Here is a 22285-nt window from a genome sequence, read left to right as displayed (position 1 = left end):
TAGTGTAGCCACATACTGAGACTCTACAAATTATGAGCCTGAGTAGAATGTTATATCAGTTCATGATCATCAACTTCTTACAAACTGCATGGAAATCTCCAATAACAGCATTCTATAATTATCTGCATTTGTGATTGGTTACTCAAAGTTGATAAAAAAGAATAGTATGAGAGACAACTGAAGTTGCAAGAAGTCCCTGAAATTAAATAGGAGCTTCTTATACTTATGCAGAAATGAAACATTTGAACTTCGCATAATTTTGGCTTGGCCTATCCCGAGACAATAGTCTGGAGGCAGTGATGTCGGGATTGTTATGTGATGGCAATATTGTCAGCTACTCTCTAAAGTCTAAACCAACATCATCCAAATCTTGTTTCGGCCTTTTTTTAGACTGTAGTTAGTCATCCCTGCATTGCTTTTTTTTATTTAGTATAATTTTTTTTATTTACTTGTTTCTGTAATTTTTTTACAATGTGGAATAACACAATGGTATGGTACTCAGAGGATACCCAATATTGGAGCAAAAGTGCCAAGACATCTTAGTCAGCAATGTCAAACACTACATGTGTTCCTATATTGCCTTACATAACCCATGATCTTAATTATACACGATCTTAATTTCATAACCCCTAATGAGGTAGTTATGCATGGCCAGATGGAAGACACTGTCTGGTTTTTACTGTTTTGCTTACTTGAAGTGTCAATAAAACTTATCAAACAGAAAGACGTTAGTCAAACACACTGTACACGTGACACACTTTTTTATCTGAGCATGCGCATAGCAAGGTTAAGGTTTGATCGAGAAGGGAAACTTGGATCTTTATATTTAAATATCAATTAATTGACCATTGACCAGTCCAGTCAACGCAGTATGCCAAAACAAAGATGAAAGGAACACGAAATGTCAATTCAAATATTTATTTAATTCAGAGTTCGAGTGGATCCCTTGTTTAGCCTGTTCGACACAACGGTATGAGTGATGCGCCGACGTAGCGAATCTGCCGCCGAGAAACTGACTGGAGATGGTTATTGATCACGTGGTTCGCTTTTGCCTTGACCTGTGACTGGAGGGTTCGTGATCACGTGTCCCGTGTGCGGTGCCGGTTTGTAGCTATTATTTTATTTTCATAAATGTAACACTGAAAAACAAGGCATTTCCGAGGCAGGATATTTCTGCTGATATCATTTGATTCCACATTATCACGCACAACGCCGACACTGAGGCAAATGTGTCCAGCGGCCCCGCCTCCATCAAGTTGATTGGCTGTCATAGCCACGTCTACCCTGGTCCTATGCTTTTGCAAAGGAATGTAGTTTTATGTACTTTTCATGGAATCATTTCAAGCTATTATAATTATAATACCAATGGATGTTGCAGGAAGTAAAACTCTGTCGGATGGTCGCCGAATCATTGCCATTGATGCAGAGGCAACTCAGAAATATGCCGTCTGAAGACGATTATTATGAACGACAAGATGAATTCCCGGAATTCAAGATGAATTTGACTGATCTATTTTTTCCATGCTTTTTTTGCCTTGGCCATGGTCTGGAGAACTCAAAAGTGATCCCTGCCTTGATTATCAGGTGAACAGACCAGGTTAGGCTCTCATATGTAGCCGAAGCGACTTTTTAAAGAAGATACTCAAACTTTAGTTTTGTATGTAGCAGATGGGACCGACATTTTTTTCCGCGCCATCCCGACATACAAAGTACTCTCTCTCTCTCTGATCTCTACTCTGATCTATACACGTACTCTCTGATCTATACACGAGTAAAAAGCTCGTCAAAAATGACGGGTAGGAACAATTTATTCAATGGTGCAGCCTCGTGAGCGTGCCAAAGTCCGAAGCCTCGGCCTAGTGTCAGGTGTACTTATGTCTTTTTTATTTATTAGACGTCCTACGGATGTAAATGAAAAATTTGTTTTACTCTGCACACATTGCACATCATGTGCAGCAAATTTCACCTCCCTGCCCCTTGTATTTATTGTTATAAAAAAAAACGCTTCTGCACACTGCCCTTGAGGCTTGTTTTGCAAGCCACCGTCTACACCTCCAATCGAAGACATAATTACTATTTCATGGAAAATGATTTTCATGTTTTTTTGTCCTCAAAAATAGACCGGAGTGAACACATTCGTTTTAAAAGATTGGCCGTTAAAACCTACCCTTGTGAAGGGGGATAGACATCTGTACAAACACACAAACTGACAATGTGGTTTATATGGTAGATATAGATGTCTGTACTATTTTGAGATATGGGACTTATAAAATCACAAAAATCCCATTTGATTGTAATGGGGTGAAATTGATGTCAGGAAACCGTTAACATTTAAAAACAGCTAAATTGATTGTTATCTCCACCTCCAAAGGTGGATGAAGGTGAGGTTTTCACCCGTTGGTCTGTCTGTCTGATCGTTTGTCTATCTGAAAGCAGGATATCTCAAAAGGTTTTGGGTGAATACTGACGAAATTTGGTGGACAGAATCTGTGTTTTACAAGGACGAATTGATTTGATTTTCGTGAAGATCCAAATCAATATCCAGATACGACAATTTTAAGTGATTCTTCACCATTGAGAGATCGGGCCAAAAACGATATGTAGCACAATATCTCAAAGTTATGGACGGATTCAGACAAAACTCGGTGGACGGATTGTGCAGGTGACAAGAACAAGGCGATGACATTTTGGTTCAGGTCCGAATGCAGATCGGGCCTATCAGTGGGATACAAAACGTAAACTTGCTGATGTGTGTACTCCAGCTCCAGCGAGTGCCATTCCAGGTTTATCTGCTTTGATGCTTTCGCCGTTTTGATTTTGGTAAACGAATTCAGCGACCAAATCTGCAAATCTTATTCAAATTTGACGTCAATCGGATGTAAATTGACCATTTTAGATAAGTTTGACCTTGACCGCTTGAAAACATGGCTGACAAAAGGTGATCGAGCAAATCGACTGATTTCAAAGTGCTGATGGAGTAGAATGTGGTGATGCAAACCGGAAGTCTCTCAACAACGACTCTGTGCCAAGTTATCGAACAAAAATTGTCAGGAAACATGACGTTGCTGTGACCTTGACCTTTTGACCTCAAAAACAATAAGCTTATAACCTTTGACGAGCTTTAGCAGTTGGTTAACTTTCATTAAGATCGGTGTAGAATTCGGACAACAGACAGACAGACAAACAAACAAAATAAGACCAGTTCTCTTTGTCATGATTAAGAATCCTCTACAAACAAAAACATAATCGGTAAACAAATATACAGTACAGCACTGTACTTGTGAATCTTTGATTGTGTAAATAGCAAACACTTCTCGAATTGCATATAGTACTCGCATAATAATGATAAACGGGGCATTATCACCATGAATACGGGACAAGAGCATTTCATTCTTTCCAACAAGAAAGTTTTTCATCCTTCGTGTTTTCTCTAAGCATTCCTTCATTTCATGTTCGATTCATTCATTCCTCGTTTTCCCACCTGTGAAACCAACTTCCACATTCTCTTCAATGTCATTCTTCCCTCCAGGTATTCAAGACACCTGTCCACCAACATCTCAATCCAAAATCGATCGTCCCCAATCCAAAACCATGATCTTTCCTATCCTCGTTATCCACCCCAGTTCCCCCTCCTTCCAAATTTCCATCTTCACCTCCTTAGAGTTTCCTTCTGTGTCCATGTTGTCCACACCTTGGATCACCTTGTCCATCCTCTGCATCCACTCCTGCCTCACATACCTCCCCATACCCATTGTTTATCCAAGTCTCCCTCTATATTGGCCTTCAACTAGACCATTGGTGTTTCCCCCCTCTCTCTCTACTGTTCCTTGTGCGTCCTGTCACGTCCTGATTCGTTAATCACACTCACACTTCCACGAGCCTCCACGATGTATTATAAAAAGAACGACACTCTTTAACGTCACAACGCAGACCGATATGCCTCCACCCACATTATTACCAAGTTTAATTCAAATACCTTCAGCTGTTCACAGGATATCACATTTTTACCTGACATGGCATCTGACTTTTGACCTCTTGATGCCAAAACTAATCACTTTATCTTTGCATCATTTATACTTGAACCAAATTTGATAAATAGCCCATGACTGGTTCACACGTTATCGCGGTAACAGATTTTACCTGACGGACGTTTGACCTTTGACATCTTGACCCCAAAATCTAATCTTTTAATCTTTACCTTATTATACACACCTGCACAAAGATTGACTAAGATCCCTTCAGTCGTTCTTTAGTTGTCGCAGACGGACGGACGGACAGCCGGGCGGACAGCCGGACGGACAACCCGATAACAAAATGGTTTCAGTGACTTGGTCGGTGGAGGCACAAAAAAGGATGGAACATTTCACCTCCACAACTTTAGTACAAATGAGACAACCGGCTGTGTTTCTGGAAAAAGGAAAACTTAACTCCCACGTCCATCCACACCTCCACCCGCCCCCACTTCCCAAATCCCGCGACTGCAATAACTTCAGGTGGAGAAGAAACCCCTCATGGTGAGATCAAACAAGAGATTTCATTAACTTCACGGTGAGCTCCAGATGAAATGAATGGATAACTTCAACTCATTCACAAGATGTTACTTCTGTTGTTGTTTCGTATCCAGCCTTCGCCTGCTGGTTGCATCATTTTCTGGAAGTGTGGCTGTGCCGCAGACGCAGTGCCACTGTCAACAGTAATAACTACAAGGGCACTCGGTAGTGGGAATACCACGGGCAGAGTGCATACCGCTGGTAGGGTGCATACCCCTGTTAGAGTGCATAACCCTGGTAGAGTTTCTACCTTAGGCAGAATGTATACTCCTGGTAGAGGCCATACCTCCAGCATACCTCTGGTAGAGTGCATACCTCCATCAGAGTGAATAACCCTGGTAGAGTGCATACCTCCAGTAGAGGACATACTTCCGGTATGGTGCATACCCCTGGTAGAGTGCGTACCCCTGGTGGAGTGCGTGCCCCTGGTGGAGTGCGTGCCCCTGGTGGAGTGCGTGCCCCTGGTGGAGTGCGTGCCCCTGGTGGAGTGCGTGCCCCTGGTGGAGTGCGTGCCCCTGGTAGAGTGCGTGCCCCTGGTAGAGCGCGTGCCCCTTGTATATTGCATACACCTGGTCGGGTGAATACACCTGGTAGAGTGCATACCAGGGTGATTCATTCCATTTTTATCCCACTGATCAGATCCGGATTCGAACCTTCACCAAAATCGAATCACCTCTTCCTTGTCACACACCCAACTTATCCACCAAGTTTCGTCCGAATCTGTCCATAACTTTTTGAGACAGCGTGCTGCATATCATTGTTCGCCCGATCATTCAATGCTGAGGTTGGTGTTGGCTTCACGGTTAAGATGGCTGGCTTTAAATATTCGGGTCCTGAGTTTGAGCCACTGCCATTATGTTGAACACCAGGTGAGCTGACACAGCCTGTCATCCTTTTAAGGTGGGAAAAATGAGTACCTGCCGACTGGTAATGGGGGCATTGCATCAGTGCACGTCCTGTCCCCAGAAAATGATGCACCCAAACAGCCACAAGCTGCATCTGAACCACCATCAATCAATGAAGAAGAATCCCGAAAATAATTCTTGTATCCGGATCCGGATCTTTACCAAAATCGAATCAATTATTTCTTGTCACCTACCCCACCGGTACACCGAATTTCGTCCGAATCCGTCCATACCTTTCTGAGATATCCTGCACAGAAACAGACAGGGGAAAAAACATAACCTCGGTCCACCTTTGTTGGTTGGAGGTAACAATAAAATTCCTTTCACGCCATTTCATTGGCTAAGGAGTGCAGTACTGGCCAGGTCGCCACTCCGACGCAGGATACTCGAATGGTTTATTACTCCCAGTAAGCTGGTACTCACCTGGTCCACCTTGGAAGGATGACAGGTTGTCAGCCCACCTGGACCCGGTTGCTCGAAGCTCCAGTGGATAAATATGTGATATCCTTCCAGCAACCGGGCCCAGGTGTTATTTTAACGGTACGACAGGTGCTCAATCTTAGGATCTTAAGATGTTAAACCCGCCACCTTGACCGTTAAGGTAACACCAGGTTTATGTTACCCCATAACCCATTCACAAGATGTTACAATTTCCATGAAACGGCATTATTTTTATTTTAAAAGAAAATCGCACGAAGGCGAAAATTAAATAGCCGGATGTTCGGGGGAGGGTTTTGTTATATGGGAACAAGAGGATGGTCAGGGATTCCTAACCAGGTAAAGAAAGGTGAATTGTGTTTCGTAAAGAAGGTGAAATTAATAATGTATTTAATATTTCAAATGTGAAAAAAGAGATTAATGTGTTTGTGTTTCTGTCCGTTTGTCTAACGAAGTCTGTGACCCCGTGTCGTGTCTACAGATGGACGGAGCCCGAGTCTGGACCCAAACTCTGCACATCGACGGATCAAGATCTCCCGGGATCTCAGGACGGCGACTCAAACCGAGACCGACAATCAGTTCCCGGAACATCCTGATCGGTTTGATTTTTGGTTCCAAGTTCTTTCCTCTGATTGTTTCTCCTCGGGTCGTCATTACTGGGAGGTCGATGTGAGGTCGATGTGAGGTCGAGTCGTTGGTGGAGAATCGGGATCTGTTTAAACTCCATGGGGAGGAAAGGGGGTGGGAATGAGTGCATGTAAGGAGGGAATCCCGAGTCTTGGTGTTGACTCAGGTGAATCCCGAGTCTTGGATCGGTGGTCACCGCACGGCCGCCATCCTCCGCCGGGCTTCGGCACAATGTGCAGCGGAGAGGCACAAGCGCTGTTTGAGCGCCGTACGATACCCAGCCGTTCCAGCGTGGCGAACTCCGCTTCACGATGGCGAGCTTCGTAGGTTCGAGTCGGCGTGCCCGGGCGTAGACCGGCGGCCCGACCGTGGGGATATGGTGCTCCACCCCGTGCTTGACGGCCACCGCTGAGAAGGTGGGCCGCGTGAGGGTCGGGAAACTGGTGAGGAGGCGGGTAAACTCGTCCGCTGCCGGAAGCGTGCAGACTAACCTCGCCAGGACGGAACCTTTCAGCAAGCCGCTTGGCAAGCCGCTCAGTGAGCTGCTCAACGAGCCGCTCAGCGAACAAGCGAGCGAGCTGAAGGTTTCGGCCTGGACGAGACGTCTGCGCTTAACGTCGACCAACAAGCCATGCGCACATAGGAAGTCCGCACCGAGCAGGGCCATTGGCACACCTGCGGTGACGAACGACCATTGAAAGCGCTGCCCTCCGAACCGCAGTGAGCGGCAACACTTCCCAAATGTGCGGATGGGTGTACCGTTGGCAGCAAGCAAAGCGGGGCCCCGGCCCGCGGCTTGCTTGTCGGACGCGGAGGCAGGGAGGATGCTTACCTGTGCTCCTGTGTCGCAAAGGAAACGGCGCCCGGACAAGGTGTCCGTGATGAACAGGAGGCTGCCGGAATGGCCGACGCTCAGGGCTGCAAATGAGCGCCGGCCCGGTCGTTTCCTGACCCGTCAAAAGAACACGGCGGGCGGCACGTTTTAGCCTTGCGGCTGAACCTGGCATGGTAGTAGCACCAGGTTTGCGGCGATGGCGGCCACGGCGGCCGTGCCGACGGTGGTGGTGGTGGCGGCGGCGGTAGTGGGCGGGGCGTGGCCACGAGGGAAGCCGGGGGCGCTGTAGCCTCTGCACCGGGATCCACTACGGCAGCACCGTAAACCGACCGCGTGTCGCAGGCCGCGAAAAACTTGTCGGCCTCTCCAGCCAGGGCGCAGGGTTCCTTTATTTTGGAACCGGCCAGCGCGAGGCATACCTGTACAGGTAGCTGGCGTAGGAAAAGCGCTCAGAATAAGAAATCCGGGGGCTGGTCTCCAAGCAGGGACAGCATGAAATCCATCCGGACGGATGGTCATGTGTCACCGAGGCGGGAAGGTCCAGGAGGTGGTTGGCACGTTCGGCCTCAGTGAGCCCGAACGTGGCGAGGAGGAGACGTTTGAGGGCCTCGTACTTGTGGTCGCCCGGCGGGCGCCGAAGGATGGACACGACGCGGGCGGCAGTGCCGGGCCTGAGGGCGGCGACCACGTGGTAGTTCCTGGTCTCGTCCGCCGTGATGCCCCGGAGTTGAAATTGAGCTTTGGCTTGCACAAACCAAACGTCGGCTTGCGCCTCCCAAAACTCCGGGAGTTTGATTGCGACGGCGTTGGTAGCCATGGCGCGTTCGGGGGTCAGCAACGGCTGAACCAATCGGGGGCACCAGTGTGGTGCTGTGCACACACGACTCGATTGCCAGAGAGGTAGGCCACAACGCATTGGTACAAACAAGTCTTTATTAAGAGCTCGCACTTCAGCACTAGGCGGGCTCGAGCTTAGAGCCCACATATATGTCCCGAGGCCACGCCGATCGGCCAAAAGGCGGGGCATGCATTTCAGCTCCCCGCCGGGACGCTCGCGCCACCCAATGGTGCGCGGAATTATTGTCCCTTGTGCCCGCCACAACTACCTTAATACTTACTATCTACATACTTACTACCTTCATACTACATACAACCTTCATACTACATGCTACCTTACTACTTACTACTTTAATACTTATTATCGATATACTTACTACCTTCATACTACATGCTACCTTCATACTGCATACACACAAAATATGTCAAAGTACGTTGAACACCTGATGAACAAACTGACTCGTTTCAAGTTTCGTGGGGCGGCGGGAATGTCACACCAACATGGCCGCCAGACTGCTTCCGGTGACTTTATTAGCTCGCTTGGGAACGATAGACGCATTGCGGGTCCAGATTTTTTATAAACATCCGTGGTCACAGTGCACAGAGGGTTCCCTTCTTTTTTTTCCTGGCAATTTCTTTTGTTATCGCACTGCCTTCCAAACGCCCTTCCAATGACAAAAGCATCGTGTACAACAATAAAAGAAGTGACTGTCCGTCTCCTGCGTAATTCCAAAAGAACGCCATTCGGCCTGCTTACAGTACGCGTTACAGTACACAGAGGTCGGACACAGAGGTCGGCTTACAGTACGCGTTACAAGCCACGGCGTTACAGTACACAGAGGTCCCTTTGCGTTTTTTACGGACGCATGTTTTTATTGACGAACAGTTTTTGTGCTTTATACTAACCCTCACCGCCTCCCTACCCGTTCCGTTGCACTCTCACCCTTCGACCTCTCCAGTCGCCCTCTCCTAACTCCTTCCATTGCCATCTCTCCCACCCCCTTCTCTTGTGCTGCCGCCTCTCTTCATATTCCCATCAGGAAAGGACTTATTGTTACCGGGCAACGCCGGGAACTTTCCCTAGTAAATAAGGCAACTTCATGAACGGCACAAATGAAAATAACCACATAAAAATGGGGAAAAGCCATTTTTTTTAAAGGAATAAAAAGTATTTACACGCCAACTGCGCATGGCGCATGCGCTAAGGTCACTGACAGCGCAAGGTTTTTCCCGGCACGTGTGTGCAGGTGACGTCCTTCATTCCTGCGCTACTTCCTCCATACCCTCTTTGTCCTCACTTCAAAGAACATGCCTTTTACGGTACGTTGTTATGTGACCTTTTACACCATGCTTATAACGCAATGTTTCCTCAAAAGTTGTACAGCAAAGCAACTTGCCTTGTCCTGTCCGGCGTGCACACCGTCCTCTGTAAGCACACCATCCTCTGTAAGCACACCGTCCGACTATCTCCTCCGACATGCGTCCACATCCGCTATACTCCATGTGCTCCCACATGCGTCCATACCCGCTATACTCCATGTGCTCCCACATGCGTCCATACCCGCTATACTCCATGTGCTCCCACATGCGTCCACACCCGCTATACTCCATGTGCTCCCACATGCGTCGACACCGTGCTGTCCGACGCCAGTGTCCTATGTTCTCCGAGGTGCGTGGCCCATGCTGCGTGCTGTGCGTTGCCTCTTTCGTGGTGTTTCCATGTTGTTGACAGCCCGTTTAACAACTACATTCTACATGTTTAACAACTACATGTTACATGTTTCCATGTTAACAACAAGTATCTGAATCACTCCGGTGTGTGTGTGTGTGTGTATATATATATATATATGTGTGTGTGTGTGTGTGTGTGTATATATATATATGTGTGTGTGTGTGTGTGTGTATATATATATATATGTGTGTGTGTGTGTGTGTGTGTGTGTGTATATATATATATATATGTGTGTGTGTGTGTGTGTGTATATATATATATATATGTGTGTGTGTGTGTGTGTGTGTGTGTGTATATATATATATATGTGTGTGTGTGTGTGTGTGTGTGTATATGTGTGTGTGTGTGTGTGTGTGTGTGTGTGTGTATATATGTGTGTGTGTGTGTATATATATATGTGTATATGTGTGTGTGTGTGTATGTATGTGTGTGTGTGTGTGTGTGTGTATATATGTGTGTGTGTGTATATATGTGTGTGTGTGTGTGTGTGTGTGTGTGTGTGGTGTGTGTGTGTGTGGGGGTGGGGGTGTGTGGGGGGGGGGGGGGTGTGTGTGTGTGTGTGTGTGTGTGTGTAAGTCTGCACGGGCTGTAACCTTTGTACCATTTCAGCTTTTGTCATGGAAATTTTCAACAAAGTTTTATTTTAAGAATACGGAGGAGACAAATTAATAATTTGGTCAAAAGGTCAAAGGTCAAGGTTGTATAAAATCGTCAATTCTCATCCGATTGGTTTGAGATTTGACCAGGTTTTACATATTGGGTCATTGAAGCCTATTCCTCTTGGTCAAAAGGTCAAGGTCGCCTAAATCGTCAATCTTTTGTATTTTTACCTCTGCCACCCAAGGTGGATGGAGGTTATGTTTTTACCCCTGTCTGTTTGTTTGTCTGTGATCAGGACATCTCAAAAACTTGTGGATGGATTCGGACGTAATTTGGTGGACAGGTTGTGTACGTGACACGGAGGTTCTGATTACATTTTGGTGAAAGTTCGAATCTAAGAATACCATCACACCATGGCATGATGGACCCCCTCCTTCCAGGATAGAGCCGGAATTATTGGTCTTGCATAACGAGTCGTGTTTTCAACACGAGTCAAAATTTGAAGTTGATACTTATTTTCCACCCGGTTACGATCGGAGTGATTGGCTTATTACTGACACACACAACCACACGTACGTTGTGACCAGGACCAGTCAGACCCTCTTTTTCAGAGCATGAAGGGCAAAGTGGAAAAGCATCAGGACATGCAGAGAGGAAGAATGAAGGACGGGTCATGGAGCATTGCCACTCAGATACTTCAGATCATCTTGTTAAATAGAAAGATAAACTAAGAGATCGATGTATAGCTCCGCTGATTGCAAGCTTGCCATTGTTCTGTCTGTTTTGTCATCGATCCCAATCGATGTTCGATTTCAAGAAAATTGCTCTTCTGGTGCGGCCATGACATGGTGGGAGTGGGGCGGGGTGGGAGTGGGGCGGGGTGGGAGGGGTAGATTGGGGGGGGTTGGTGTGGGAGAGGTGGATTGGGGGGGTGGGAGGGGAGGATTGGGGGGGTTGCGGTGGGGTGGGAGGGGTGGATTTGGGGGGGTGGGAGAGGTGGATTTGGGGGGGTGGGGTGGGTGGAATTGGGGGGGGGTGGGAGCGGTGGATTGGGGGGGGGTGGGAGGGGTGGATTGGGGGGGGTGGGGCAGGGTGGGAGGGGTGGATTGTGGGGTGTGGGGAGGGGTGGATTGGGGGGGGGGGGAGTTGCCTCAGTCTGTCATCATTCTGAGGTCTGCAAAATGAGTTCCAGGTTACTGGAATCGGAGCAATTCATAAGGGGCACAGCCACGCTCCCAGCAATGATGCAATCAGCAGCCTCAGGCTACTCGCGAAATCTATCTATCTATAATTCCAGTAATCTCTGTACGTTTGTACGTTTGTACGTCTGTTTGTCTGTGACCGCTGTTTCTCGACAACCACGGGTCCGATATACTTTTAACTTGCCAGGTATATTGCTGGGGACCCGAGGATGTGCCTTTTCAAGGTTTCATATTAATCGGACAATTACTTACCGAGCTATGTCCAAAAAACGATTCAACCAATCAGAGAGCAGCGAACTATCGCGTGTGCCGAACGTGGCGGACACACTCTGCCTCGGATGGCACATTTGAGAGCGTATTCATTTATTTCACGTTTGCAAACTATGTTGGCGCTATGTTGGCGTTAAACTATGTTTTAAAACTAATAAAAACCCCGGGGGGATTGTCACTGTACTCGCAAGCCGTTCGCCGTTCGCTTTGGCGTTGCGAATGGACCAAAACATTTCATGCACCAAACCATTTCATGTAAAGCGTTCGCCGTTCGCTTTGGCGTTGCGAATGGACCAAAACATTTCATGTAAATAGAGGGGGGGATATAATTTTAGATATAGATATAGTACGGGCATGCCCTAGTATTATAAAAGGAGCCGTCTGTCTTGTTTGTTTGTTTGTTTGTTTTTTTGTTTTTCATGCTATAACTTGAGAATGAATTAATGGATTTCAAGAAATCCAACTACATGGGATTCGAGTAACTCCCAGGTAACTCCCGGGAAAAAAAAACTTTCTTTTATGTGTACATGGACACGCGTGTCAAAACTGCAAATGCCAACACGTGATGTTGGTTATCCCTGCACGGAGGGCAGGATCTCCCAGAAATCCTTTGTTTTTCTTCCCCCATAGATTCGCCATTGCAGCAAAGATTGGTATTTCCATCAGAGAAGCGACGGATCTTATATTCTAGGAATAATAATAATAACTAAGGAAAATACATTTTATTTTTTGTTCTTAATACAGGAAAATAATATTCTTTTGAATCCAAACAACACAAAAACAATGCACAAACATGTTAATTAATGGTACAGTGTGGACAATTTTATAGTTGAAGTGCCAAACCATATTTTCCCCATTACCCCCAAAGTTTGTGGTTCACGGGGAATTTCACCACCTCGTGAACGACGAGGCATTCCTGTATAGACTTTAACACAGAGTGGGGTATCGTGTTCTATGAACTCTCTTGTTTCTGAGGTAGATGTGCTCCATAGTAATTTACCTGATGTTTTCTTACCTTTAAAGTTTTGTTTTTATGACTACCCCTCTCGATCTACAGGCTTCACCACTGCTCCACTTCCTTCTCTGATACAAGAAAATGGCATCTTCTTCAATGACTGGAGTTTGTGCAGATGAACTTCAATGCATTGTGTGCTTTGAACTGTACGAGGAGCCAATTACTCTGCCATGTGGCCACTCATTTTGTAAAGTCTGCATCGAGCAACACTGGGAAAGCAGGGAAGAGGCCACAGTCTGTGATTGTCCGAACTGCCGTGAGGTATTTCCGATAAAACCAAAATGTCAAAAGAATGTGGCCCTTGCCAAATTGGTAGAGCAGATGAAATTGGTGCCAGGAGTAAACGAAGAGAAGATGAAATTGGTGCCAGGAGTAAACGAAGAGAAGATGAAATTGACGTCAGTCGTAAACGTGGAGGAGCGAAGATGCACCAATCATGGCAAGCCAATACAACTCTATTGCAAGGATGATGAAAGCTTTATGTGTGTGATGTGCATGGTTGGACAACATAAGAACCATTAAGTTGTTCCTGTGGAGATTGTTCATGATGAACTCAAGGCAAGTAAATAAATGAAAAGTTTGTTTGTTCATATAAATTATATCCGTATGAATTTATCTCCAAGAATATAAAATCTATTCTCAAAGGAAGTTAAAAGAACAAAATGCCAAAAGATATGACTGATAAATTGCAAGTTGTGTAATCATGAAAATTTCTCATAACTCAGAACATTCCTCACAAGTGGAGGTTATTTTATAGAAAGACTACGTTCTTATGATACTGTTACGGATCTCAGTCGTCGGCCTCTTTCCCTTACCAAGGGGGGCTATCTCCCTGTCTGATACTGACTGACGTGAGTCCTGAAGTTGCACAGCTCCCTCCGGAGAGGCAGGGCGCAACCTCGTTCGCGACCGCGGACAGATGTTAATTGCCGAGCGGTTTAGCAACCGCGGCACGAACCATTAACAGAGACTAAACCCGATCCTGAAACGTTGGCCAAAATCGTGCCACAGGTGTCCAATGGGGAAATCACAAAGACGAATGGATGTGAAGAAGAAGAAGGCAAAAATAGGAAGAACAAATATGATTTATTATTAATTATATACAAGACCAAAAATAACCAAGGAGTAGGAAGGATCAGAAAATAAAGACAGAAGAGGCAGATACAGTGCAATTCTACTTACCTATACAAGCTTACTTAAACCCCCGGACAACATAGAAGACGGGCGACAGTCAGACTTACACGGGGATGATGACAGGAATGGCAGGAGGTGGATGGCTGGACGGATGAGGAGGTGGGACCACCGGGCTGGACGGTTCAGCTGGACGCAGGAGAACGGCCCGGGCCGGGAGTGAGCAACCGCCGACTCTCCTCAAAAACAACGCTGCCGTCAACGCTCAAGCTGCGGTGGTAAAAGCTGCGGTGGTTCAAAGCTGCGGTGGTTCAAAGCTGCGGTGGTTCAAAGCTGCGGTGGTTCAGCTCCACGCTGCTGCTCCTCCTCCACTGATGGACTTGAACTCAACTGGTGGACTGCGGTACTCAACAACTCTCTGACGCATCTCCGGTGGACTCCTCCTGGGGGGGGGGGGGGGGGGGGGGTTGCGTGACGGGTTATATATGCCACATCCTCGAACCTTCGCGAACCTCCCCGATCATTCTTTCTCCACCCTCTCAAGCCAAACCCCTTGATGTTCGATTGGTCGGCAAGGGCTGGTTCACTCCTCCTTCCGATGACGAGGGCGGAGACACGCCTTTCTTCTCCGAACCGACCGCGTGTTCAATGGAGGCAAAGGCGCTGACAATCAGCCAAAGCCGTAGTGGCGAATGCAGTTGGCAATAGAGGCTTTGAGGGAATTGAAAGGGGATCTATCTTGTTTGAATTCGGTGCAATGGAGTGTCAACTAATGGTAAACAGAGCCTTAAGCTACTACACATAATAAGGAGATAACTATTTAAAAGGATATATGATTTGCTACGTGCATGTAATGGAGTAACTACGAGGACGACCTTTGACCTTTACACGACGGAGGGTGATATTTACAACAAGATTCATGACACTACACAGGGTGATATTTACAACAATTACAAATCCACAACAATACTTTCCCGGACACTGCTGTAGATCAATTGGTTGTAGAATGAGCGAAGTATCAAAAACAAGTCTTTTAAATTGAACAACTGACAGAAAAGGTGGTTATTGATTTTACAGGTAAAAAGGTAGGCTTGAGAGCTCACCAAATTAACAATTTTGTGCTGAGATTGTTCATGGCCCTGGGCCGAAGGATATACAGTCACGTGAAAAAGTAAGTACACCCCATGTAAAGTTTAGACTTTTTCAACATACTTCAACATACAGCTATTTGATCTTCATTTCAACAATATTGATAGATAAAGGTGATATAATACAACAAATATCATGAAACATTTACATTTTGTAGTCCATTGTATAATTTAAATAAACATAAATGCAAATTTCTCATGTGGAAAAAGTAAGTCCACCCTTGGCTCCAATAGGTGGTATTGCCCCCTTTGGCAGAAACAACCTCAAGTAGGCGTTTCTTATAACTGTCTACCAGTCTCTGACATCGACTGGGAGAAATTTTTGCCCACTCCTCCATGCAGAATTCTTTCAGCTGTGCGATGTTTGAGGGGTTTCTTGCATGCACAGCTCGTTTCAAATCCGCCCACAACATCTCGATGGGATTTAGATCCGGGCTTTGACTTGGCCATTCCAGAACCCTCCATTTCTTTCTTTTCAGCCATTCCTTGGTGGATTTACTGGTATGTTTAGGGTCATTGTCATGTTGCAAGGTCCACCTTCGGTTGAGCTTCAACTTTCCGACAGATGGCCTCACATTATCCTCATTCACCCTAGAGGGTGGTGGAAATATTATGGTTTGGGGCAGCTTTGCTGCATCAGGGCCTGGGCAGGAATATTCCACTATGAATTCTTCATTGTACCAGAGCGCTGGTACAATGAAGAATTCATAGTGGAATATTCCTGCCCAGGCCCTGATGCAGCAAAGCTGCCCCAAACCATAATATTTCCACCACCATGCTTTACAGTTGGTATCAGGTTCTTGTGGTCTAATGCTGTCTTTGGTTTTGCCAAACATGTCTTCTGGTACTGTGGCCAAATAGATCTACCATTGACTCATCTGTCCAGAGCACATTGTTCCAGAAGTGCTCGTTTTTGCTGAGGTGTTCATTGGCAAACTTTAGTCTTGCCCTGATGTTCTTTCTGGACAGCAAAGGTTTCCTCCTGGCACGCCTCCCATGTAGATCAAATTTGTGCAGCCTCTTTCTCATGGTAGACTCGTGCACTTTGACATCAACAGTGGCAAGAGCTGCCTGTAGGTCCCTTGATGACATTCTGGGGTTCTTCGATACTTCTTTCAGCATCTTGTGGTCTGCTCTCGGGCTGAACTTGCTGGGGCGGCCTGGCCTGAACAAGTTGGCAGTTGTTTGGAATCTTCTCCACTTGGAGATGATCTTCCGGACAGTCGAATGATTGATTTCAAATTGTTTGGAGATCTTTTTAAGTCCCTTCCCAGACTCGTAGGCATCTATAACCTTCTTTCTGAAGGCCGCAGAGAGCTCTTTTAATCTAGGCATGGTGACGCCACACACTTCAACAACAAAGAGCAAACCAAACAAATATCTGAGGTTTAAATAAGACAGGTTCCTCCAAGATCCTCTCTAAAGATGTTCTAATGATTTGCACCTGAGCTGGTGCACCTGATTCTAATTTTAGGTATTTGAAGTAGTGATAAATGTAGGGGTGTACTTTCTTTTTCCACATGCGAAATTTGCATTTATGTTTATTTAAATTATACAATGGACTACAAAATGTAAATGTTTCGTGATATTTGTTATATTATATCACCTTTATCTATCAATATTGTTGAAATGAAGATCAAATAGCTGTATGTTGAAATATGTTGAAAAAGTCAAAACTTTACATGGGGTGTACTTACTTTTTCACGTGACTGTAGACCCAAATCTCTGAAAAATCTTGGAGATGAAATGTCAAGCTTTGCTCAAGAATAATGTGTGTGAACAGCATTTTGAGATGTTGAATAAAGGGAAGTGTGTGTTAATAAAATATACAGGTATAAACCACTTTAGCATCCCAGGTATATTAATGAAAACCACACAAAACAACCTGTTGTTGTTAAACTTCATATGGCACCACCTTTCGAGGCCATTTTTCCCCGCAGAGTGGGGGTTGGCCTTTTTCGGGCACCGTGGTCCCCTTTTTGAAGCAATATTTTATGGCTGGATGCCCTTCCTGCCACCAACCCTGTAAGTCACCTCTTCCAACACACAGGGAATTACTAGTAAAATGGTACTCAATTTGCCGACCTCAGTAGGATGACAGGCTGAGTCAGCCCCCCTGGTGTTAATTCAGCGATGACCGGGATTCAAACCCAGGATCCAAGGATCCCAAGCCGGCACCCAAACCGCTAGGCCAACACCAGGCTATTGTTAAACTTCATATAAAAGGATAAAATAATACTTCCAGTTATAGCAATTACCAAGCAGTAATGTTCAGGCCTAATTTTATTATCCATCACTGGGTGTTTGTTTTCTTGTGCTCTTTCACCTACCTCATTCTCACCCACCCTCTGAAAAAATGTCTACTTCTCCCTTCGTTGACCTCCACACCCCTTCTGACCTCACTGACTACTACAACCACACTCTCTCCTCCTGCCTTGACCAGCTTGCGCCTATAAAAACCAAAACGGTTTCTTTCACCCATTCTGCTCCCTGGTTTACCCCTGAACTCCGCCTGATGAAAACTCGTGCTCGCCAACTTGAAAGACTCCGCAATAAAACAGGTCCCACAATTCACTCCCAAGCCTACAAGGACCACGTACAACACTGCAAAGATGCCCTCTCCCACGCCCGCTCCGCCTACTACTCTCAAATTATCCACTCTGGCTCCGGAAACCCAAAAGCACTCTTCTCTACAAAAAACAAACTCCTCAGCCCCCTGGACACCACCACCCAGTCATTCACAGTAGACAACTGCATCTCCTTCCTTTCATTCTTCCAAAGAAAAATTGACAACATCTACAGCAGCTTAACCACCACCGCACCTGCTCCCCCTCAAACCACCTGCCCCCCCCCCCCTTATCCTGCCAACCCCTGTCTCAGTTCTCCCCAGTCTCCCCTGCTGACCTCTCTGAACTCCTCATAGGAATGAAAACTGCCACCTGCACTCTTGACCCCATCCCCTCCAGCTTTGTCAAGGCCTCCCTTCCTGCTCTCTCTCCACTTATCACTGCAACAATAAACTCCTCCCTGTCTACAGGCATCGTCCCACCATCCCTCAAAATTGCTGCTGTTACCCCCATTCTGAAAAAACCTGGACTCAACCCTGACACCCTAAACAACTTCAGACCCATCTCCAACCTACCCTTTCTGTCAAAAGTTTTGGAACGCGCTGTGGCCACTCAACTCAAACATCACCTCTCTGCCAATAACCTGTATGAAACATTCCAATCCGGATTCCGCTCCAACCACAGTACTGAAACTGCTCTCCTCAAAATCACCAACGACCTTCTCCTCTCCTCTGACGCTGGCAACCTCAACATTCTCATCCTCCTCGACCTCAGCGCCGCCTTTGACACCATCGATCACACCATCCTCCTCACCCGACTTGAAACCACCTTTGACATTACCGGCACTGCCCTCTCTTGGATCAAATCGTACCTCTCCGACAGACGCCAGTTCATCTCCATCAATAACTGCAAATCCCCCACTGCTCCCCTCCCCCAAGGTGTCCCCCAAGTTTCAGTTCTTGGCCCCCTCCTCTTCATCCTGTACCTGTCCCCCCTTGGTCACTTAATCTGCCGTCATGGTCTCCAATTCCACTGCTTCGCTGATGACATCCAGCTTTTCATCTCCACCAAGTCCATCTCCACCGCCACCCACTCTATCCTGACAAACTGCATCACTGAAACAAAATCCTGGCTTCAAATCAACTTCCTCAAACTTAACTATGATAAATCTGAAATAATCATCATTGGCCCAAAAACGCTCACCAAATCCACCCATAACTTTGCCCTCAACATCGATGGTTTCCCAGTATCCACCTCCCCTCACATCCGGAATCTTGGCATCATCTTTGACCAAACCCTCTCCTTCGACAAATACACTAAACAGATCACAAAGATAGCCTTCTTTCACCTGAAAAACGTCGCCCGTCTCCGTCCATCCCTCTCCTCCACGGCTGCAGAAACCCTCATCCACGCCTTCATCACCTCCCGTCTGGACTACTGCAACAGCCTCCTCTTTGGTTCACCCTCAATAATCACCAATAAACTCCAATACATTCAGAACTCCGCTGCCCGTCTACTCACCCATTCCCGGACCCATGATCACATCACCCCCGTCCTTTACAAGCTTCACTGGCTCCCCATCCCCCAGAGAATCCAGTACAAAATCCTCCTCTTGACCTACAAAGCCCTCCATAACCTGGCCCCATCCTACCTGACTGACCTCCTCTCCAGACACACTCCCACCCGCAACCTCCGCTCTGCTGGTACCAACCTCTTGACCCCCCCCCCCATGCGGACCAAATTCAGATCCTGGGGGGACAGGGCCTTCTCCATCGTTGCTCCCACCCTCTGGAACTCACTACCTCACACCATCAGAGACTCCTCCTCACTCACCACATTCAAAACATCACTCAAGACCCACCTTTTCAACACTGCATTCAACATTTAACCCACAGCATTTAACCCCTGACTATCTCTTCTCCTTCTCCTTCCTTTAGCTTTGATTATTTACCTATTGATTTTTGTCTTTTTGCACTTGTTTTTTGTACTCTGTCAAAGCGCCTTTGGGCTTCTTGAAAAGCGCTATATAAAATAAATGTATTATTATTATTATTTACTTCCTTGCATCACAATGTTCACATTCATACTGAGTCTCGGCCAATGGTAGTCTTATCCTGGTTTCAAAGATCTTCAATAATATTTATGATGACACGACAATCAATCAGACTTTAAAAAATAACTGGACTTGCCAAAAGCATGAAGCAACAAATTATTTTGAGTTTTTTTTAATGATCTCATTTTTATATTCTGTTCAAAGAGGACCTGCATATTAATCATGGAAACTCCTTTAACAAACTATGATGTAACTGGAAACCAAAGTTGAATTGTTCTCCACAATCAAAATGGCTGTTTGAAATGTGCAATGACATTGACAAGGACACAAGTCTACAAATGAACACAGACAGGTTTTTACATTGACAGAAAGGGCCTTAATAATCCAACATTGCAGTTGAAATCAAAACCCTCCTTTTCTCTCATGGCCTGATCTCAAACCATCAGTTTGGTTTCTAACCCCATTCAATCATCCTGGACCTCCATCTGCTGCTCTTCCAACAATGGATTGAGGCTCTGAATTTTAGAAAAGAGATCAATTCTGTATCTCCTGGACATGGCTCAAGCATTTATCCAAATCTGGTATTGTGTCTTCCTCTCTTCCACTTTCATAGTCATGCCTCGGTCTCAATGGGATCCTCTCCCAGGTGAGAATATAAGGCCCCAAACCAGTCTCAGGTTAAAATTTTGCTTTTAACTCTACCCTCTGCAGCACCACTCATCCTCCAGAAAGGCAGGCATCAGCCTCTTCTCTCTCTGAAGATGTGTGAAAAAAGAAGAAGCCTGGAGCAGCACTTGGAATTGTAAACCCTGGTGAATGTCAGTCTCACTTCGTCTCTTTAAAAGGACCATCTGGGAAAACCAATCCATTCCATTTAAGCAACACTTGCAATTCAGGTCTTCAAACGTGTTAACATCTCCATTAGCCACAATCCCTCCTGGACCAACTAAATATCTGAGTTGGCTTGCAAAGCCATTGCCTCATTGGGAATTCTCCATCATGCAAAGACAAATTGTAATTTTTAACAACCCACAAGGCTTACAGTTGCAGCCCAATGGAGTATTGCTTTCCTTCTGGGCTCATGTTCCTATTTCACACCTTTTCAACTTGAATCCACGGATATCGAGGCCTTCAAAAGCAGTGGAATCTCCTTCAGCAATGCGGCATCCCTGGGCCTGTTACTCCTGCATCGCTGACAGCTTGGTTGGCTCTCTATCTTCTCCTGTGTCCTTGCTAGCCTTTCACCCTCTCCCCTTTTAATGTTCTGTCTCCTCACCCTTCAACCCCCCATAGGGTTCTGCCACGAACTCACTTCTTGTGAAACTCCCAAAATCCAGACTCACTGCTCACATCCATCAAGGAATGACTTAACACGACAGAGAATGCCCGATCTGTGGTTGCTTTTGCAAACCAACTTTGTAACATATTCAACCGAAGAGATGTCAGAAGATAGACACTGAATCTCGAAGACACTCAGTGGTTGAACATGGAAATATGTGGGTTTATGTAATGGTCCTTCTGGTGTGAGACTGAGAGAAATGCCAGGAAGGCAAGGTGTAATCCATTTTGTTTGTCCAACCATTACAAATCGTGAGACAGTGATGCAGCTGCAATATCTGTCTGTCTGCAGGATACAGTGCTGTACTATATAATGTGGCGTCATTTGTGCAATTGCTGGAAGCAAATAAGCCAGGTGTGATAGCTTTCTTGAATGCAGCAGTTAGTGAGCTTGACAAGTCGAACAGGATGCTACTTCATATTGATTATCGAAAATATGTCCAAGCCATGTTATATCGACATGTATCTTGACGATTTGTTTCAGATTCAAGCCTTCTTACCATTTCTAATTGCGAAGCAAAATCGTTTGCAAAGTTGAATGACACAGAATCCAAAATGATGATCCATGATTAGGTTCTTTGAAAAAACAAAAGACTTTCCATCTTTATCGATAATGGTTGACATGATTTTGCTTGCAATGGAAGTGCCCTTACCGAAACTACACACACTGTTTTGATGAAACTTGCCCACAACCTTCATCACTCATGATGTACAAAAGTTTGTTCACCGCATTAAAAAATACTAGGGCATGCCCGTACGTGGGTGCAATGCCCGTACGTGGGTACGTGGGTACGTGGGTGCGAGTACGGTGACAATCCCCCCCCCCCTCTATTTACATGAAATGGTTTGGTCCATGAAATGTTTTGGTCCATTCGCAACGCCAAAGCGAACGGCGAACGCTTTACATGAAATGGTTTGGTCCATGAAATGTTTTGGTCCATTCGCAACGCCAAAGCGAACGGCGAACGGCTTGCGAGTACAGTGACAATCCCCCCCCCCCCCTCTATTTACATGAAATGGTTTTAATTAGTTTTAAA

General features: G+C 45.9%; 1 protein-coding gene and 1 long non-coding RNA gene across 2 annotated transcripts in view; one reads left to right on the top strand and one right to left on the bottom strand.

Moving 5' to 3' along the window:
- LOC144889542 (uncharacterized) overlaps positions 1-9154 on the bottom strand; it is a 37971-nt gene extending 28817 nt beyond the window's left edge. Inside the window, exon 1 of the long non-coding RNA XR_013621848.1 lies at positions 9116-9154. This is a non-coding gene — a long non-coding RNA (uncharacterized LOC144889542). The remainder of the gene's footprint in view (positions 1-9115) is intronic.
- Positions 9155-9397: 243 nt separating this feature from the next.
- LOC137415756 (tripartite motif-containing protein 14-like) overlaps positions 9398-22285 on the top strand; it is a 37054-nt gene continuing 24166 nt past the window's right edge. Inside the window, exons 1-2 of the mRNA XM_078770176.1 lie at positions 9398-9512; positions 13054-13569. The gene's annotated coding sequence lies outside the window, so the exon portion shown is untranslated. The remainder of the gene's footprint in view (positions 9513-13053; positions 13570-22285) is intronic.

This window comes from Myxine glutinosa, chromosome 1 (assembly GCF_964187855.1).
Source record: "Myxine glutinosa chromosome 1, kmMyxGlut1.1, whole genome shotgun sequence".
Classification (NCBI taxonomy): domain Eukaryota; kingdom Metazoa; phylum Chordata; class Myxini; order Myxiniformes; family Myxinidae; genus Myxine; species Myxine glutinosa.
This window is presented reverse-complemented; position numbering and strand designations above follow the sequence as displayed.